Raw genomic sequence first — 5292 nt, forward strand, 5'->3', positions numbered from 1 at the left:
TTATTTCTTAGTTTTCCTTAAATAAAAAATGTTCCTTCTCCAATTAAATTTTAAATTCCTGAGAAGGCAAGACCTTGGGACTTTTTTCTTTTATTTCTGGTAAGACCTATGACAATGTCGGGCATGTTGTCAGTGTCTGATAAATAAACACTCATTAGTTTCACTTGAAAGAGATCAAAGAAAGGGTATTTTTCACACTACCTTCAGTGTGGAAGGGCTATGATTTGATCACAGTCGTACGTTAGTGTCCTACTTATCAAACTGTCATACACCACCTTAAGCCTTAGTAATTGCAGAGTTCAAGGGCTTGGGGAAAATTCAGCAAGAAGAACTGCTAGGGGACCTTGGTCTTACATGTGAAAACTATTATTTCAGTTCACTAAAGATGAGTCTATTAATAACTGGAGCCTGAAAGCTGTTTTTAGCTAAGCTTTACACCTCTAAAACTTGCCAAAATGTCGCAGAATGCCATCCAAATTTCTACACAAGTAGAAGATAGCTTCCTTCACCTCAACTACCTTGATTAGTAGTCTCAATATTCGCTTATTTTTTTATCCATTATTGTCTACTAGATACAGACTTGTGAAGTGATACCAATACTCAATATCTTACTACCTTCCCCCTGCCACTCCACCCCAAGAGGAAATTGTTCCAAGCATAGCAGTTGATTTGGTGCATTCATGGAAGGAGGCAAGGTCATGCTCCTCCTACTTTGCCTTCTTGAACCAGAAACCTTCAGTCTCTTATCATGATCCAAGAAATTATTTTCTGAATGCATGGTTAATTCTATCATATAGTCAACTCTATTCAGGTCAGGAAGCAACAGTTAGAACTGGACATGGAACAACAGACTGGTTCCAAATAGGAAAAGGAGTACGTCAAGGCTGTATATTGTCACCCTGCTTATTTAACTTATATGCAGAGTACATCATGAGAAACGCTGGGCTGGAAGAAACACAAGCTGGAATCAAGATTGCCGGGAGAAATATCAATAACCTCAGATATGTAGATGACATCACACTTATGGCAGAAAGTGAAGAGGAACTAAAAAGCCTCTTGATGAAGGTGAAAGAAGAGAGTTAAAAAGTTGGCTTAAAGCTCAACATTCAGAAAACAAAGATCATGGCATCCGGTCCCATCACTTCATGGGAAATAGATGTGGAAACAGTGTCAGACTTTATTTTGGGGGGCTCCAAAATCACTGCAGATGGTGACTGCAGCCATGAAATTAAAAGACGCTTACTCCTTGGGAGGAAAGTTATGACCAACCTAGATAGCATATTCAAAAGCAGAGACATTACTTTGCCAACAAAGGTCCATATAGTCAAGGCTATGGTTTTTCCAGTGGTCATGTATGGATGTGAGAGTTGGACTGTGAAGAAAGCTGAGCGCTGAAGAATTGATTCTTTTGAACTGTGGTGTTGGAGAAGACTCTTGAGAGTCCCTTGGACTGCAAGGAGATCCAAAGAGTCCATTCTAAAGGAGATCAGCCCTAGGTGTTCTTTGGAAGGAATGATGCTATAGCCCTAGGTGTTCTTTGGAAGGAATGATGCTAAAGCTGAAACTCCAGTACTATGGCCACCTCATGCGAAGTGTTGACTCATTGGAAAAGACTCTGATGCTGGGAGGGATTGGGGGCAGGAGGAGAAGGGGACGACAGAGGATGAAATGGCTGGATGGCATCACCGACTCAATGGATGTGAGTTTGAGTGAACTCCACAAGTTGGTGATGGACAGGGAAACCTGGCATGCTGCTATTCATGGGGTCGCAAAGAGTCGGACACGAATGAGCAACTGAACTGAACTGAACTGAACTGATTCTATAGGGGCTTCCCTGGTGGCTCAGCTGGTAAAGAATTAATCTGCAATGCAGGAGACTGGGTTCAATCCCTGGATTGTGAAGATCCCCTGGAGAAGGGAAAAGCTACCCACTCCAGTATTCTGGCCTGGAGAATTCCACGGCCTGTACAGTCCATGGTGTCACAAAGAGTCGGACACGACCAAGTGACTTTCATTCATTGTATTCTATAGATGTGAATAAATAAGAGGAGAAAGCTGTTAACAAAGAAAAACATCTAAAAAGAAAATGGAACTACACAAGCCAGGTACCTCCAAGAATTTGGGAGTAAACTGTCAAAACTGCCAGCTTTGAGCCTCCAAAGAAAAATCAGCTAAATTAAGAACCAGAGGGTACTTTCCTTTCAGCAGAGTATGAAGGCAAGATGGTGGTGCAGATTTCCAAGAAGAGGAAGTTTGTCACTGATGGCATCTTCAAAGCTGAACTGAAGAGTTTCTCATGTGAGAGCTGGCTGAAGATGGGTACTCTGGGGTTGAAGTCCAAGTTACATCAACCAGGACAGAAATCATTGTCTTGGCCACCAGGATACAGAATGTTCTCCATGGTTCAGAAGAGATTTGGCTTCTCTGAGGGCAGTGTAGAACTTTATGCTGGAAAGGTGGCCACAAGAGGTCTGCCTATCCTTGCCCAGGCATAGTGTCTGCGTTACAAACTCCCAGGAAGCCTTACAGTGCTAGGGCCTGCTCTTGCATGCTGTGGTTCATCACGGAGAGTAGTCAAGGACTGTGAAGTCGTGGTGTCTGGGAAACTCCAAGGACAGAGAGCTAAATCCATGAAGTTTGTGGATGGCCTGATGGTCCACAGTGAGGACCATCTATGTTAACTATGATGTTGACACCACCATGTGCCGTGTGCTGCTCAGACAGATTGTGCTGGACATTAAGGTGAAGATCATGCTGCCTTAGGACTCAACTGCTAAGACTGGCCCTTAGAAGCCCCTAGGGCTTCCCAGGTGGCGCTAGTGGTAAAGAACCAGCCTGCCAATGCAGGAGACTTAAGAGACATAGGTTCAATCCTTGGATTGAGAAGATATCCTGGAGGAGGGCATGGCAACCACTCCAGTATTCTTGCCTGGAGAATCCCATGGACAGAGAAGACTGGTGGGCTACAGTCCATAGGGTCACAAACAGTCAGACAGGACTGAAGCAACTCAGCATGCATGCATGCAAGAAGCCTCTGCCTGGTCACGTGAACAGTCTGGAACCCAAAGAGGAAATACTGCCCACCACCCCCCCTCCGAAGAGAAGGGTGGGGAGCCAGAGCCACCTGCCATGCCCCAGCCAGTACTCACAGCATAATAGGGTCTTCTTGGCCACTAGATTTGGAGTCTGGATGTTGCTCTATAAAGACATTTAATAAAATGTTTTTAAAAGAAACAACCAGAGGGTAGGTCTAGAAATTTAGAAATACAAACAATTCTACTTCAGTTTTAGGAGAGAGAAAGAAACTTACGTTAGAAAGAATTGATTTGTTATTCAGTGAGCAGAGAAAAAGTCAATATCTTCATATTACTAATAAAGCCATGAATAAGCTACTAATCTGGAACAGGGGAAGTATCCAGCTGAGGAACTGAGAAGCAAAGATTTTATTTTTAGATTCAAGAGAATATTAGGATGGGGGTTTTAGATGAGGTGTTTATGCTTTATTTCCTTGATTAGGGCACTACCATGCTGCTTTTTAAACACTGATGCATGCCTGTGGCTCTAACTTGGACCACATTAGATGGTCCTTATTGTGATAAATTACATTATTCAGGGTTGTTAACTGCTAACAACGGCAAATTGGCTATTTAAGCAGAAAAGGAATTTAGTCCAGGAAAATACGTAGCTCTCAGAATCTTCACATTAGTCAAAGAAAAGGTTTATAGGTTAGTTAAGTGACCAGGCACAAAACCCAAGTTATACCATCTATGACCTAGAGGCTACTGACATTATCCCAAAACAAGGACCCAGCATAGCAAGTCACTCCCCAGAGACCAGCCATACTTTCCATCTATGCTCTTGCAATTGTCAGCTTCCCAACCAAGTCAGGATGAAAACCACATGCAAGACCTCTGTTTCTGTGGGGGATTCACTGTAAATCCAACTTCAGCACAAGTGCATCTCATTTGTACCTCCTTGGTCACATGGGTGCCTCTCTGTGAAGGTGATTCAGTCGTGTCCGAGTCATGCGACCCCAGGGCCTTTAGCCCACCAGGCTCCTCTGCTCATGGGATTTCCCAGTCAAGAATACTGGAGTGGGGAGCCATTCCCTCCTCCAGGGGATTGTCCCATGCCTCTCCTCAGTTTGGTACCAGGGTTTTTCAGTTGGCTCTGTTGGTAAAGAACCCACCTGCCAATGCAGGATGTGTGGGTTTGATCCCTGGGTCAAGAAGATCCCCTGGAGAAGGAAATGACAACCCACTCTAGTATTCTTGCCTGGAGAATCTCTTGGACAGAAGAGCCTGGCAGGCTACGGCCCATGGGATCGAAAAAAGTTGGACACAATTGAAGCAACTTAGCACGCGTGTGAACTGACAAAGAAAGCAGAAAGAGAAAGCTCCTACATAAAGGCCCAGATTGTGACTTAAAGGTGACACGGCCCACAGAATGATGGTCCCAAAAACATCCATCTTCTAATCCCCAGAACCCAAGAATGTGTTACCTTCCATGGTAAAAGAGACTTTGAAGATGTGATTAAGGATCTCATGATGAGAAAATCATCCTGGATTATCTGGGTGGGCCTTAGTTCTTCCCTAGTGGCTTAGACAGTAAAGAATCTGCCTGCAGTACAGGAGACAGAGGTTAGACCCCTGGGTCAGGAAGATCCCCTGGAGAAGGGAATGGCAACCCCCTCCACTCTTCTTGCCTGGGGAATCCCATGGACAGAGGAGCCTGATGGGCTCCAGTCCATGGAGTCACAGAGTCAGACACGACTGAGCAACAAGCACTGTCTAATCCCAAGCATCTTTATGGGATGAAGACAGGAGATTCAGAGGAACAGTGAACAGATAGAAGCAGTGAACACAGAGGTAGCTGGCGATCCTGTGCTGGCTTTGATAACAGAGGATGGAGCATCAACTGAAGGAATACAGGTAGGCTCTAAAAGCTGGAAAAGGCAAGGAAACAGATTCTAAAAACTCTAGAAGGAACGCTGGCCTGTGGTGCCTTAGTTTTAACCCAGAGACACTGATCTTGGCCTGCCAATCTCCAAAACTGTAAGACAACCAATTTGTGTTTTTTAAATCACTGTGGTTTAGTCACTAAGTCATGTCTGACTCTTGTGAAATCACTGTTTGTGGTAATTTTTAAATAACAGCAACAGAAAACTAATATAGGCGGTGAATTCTCCAGACATTATGAGGATGCTCACAATGCAGGAGGCAGTTGACAACTGCTTGAATGTTTCACATTTTCAACTTATATTTTCATCTTTTACTCAAACTCCAATACTGA

The 5292-nt window shown here is 44.0% G+C and overlaps 1 pseudogene; it reads left to right on the forward strand.

Moving 5' to 3' along the window:
* Positions 1–2222: 2222 nt before the first annotated feature.
* LOC133233370 (small ribosomal subunit protein uS3-like) lies at positions 2223–3156 on the forward strand (annotated as a pseudogene).
* The last annotated feature ends 2136 nt before the right edge of the window (positions 3157–5292 follow it).

The sequence above is a fragment of the Bos javanicus genome, chromosome 20, assembly GCF_032452875.1.
Source record: "Bos javanicus breed banteng chromosome 20, ARS-OSU_banteng_1.0, whole genome shotgun sequence".
NCBI lineage: Eukaryota > Metazoa > Chordata > Mammalia > Artiodactyla > Bovidae > Bos > Bos javanicus.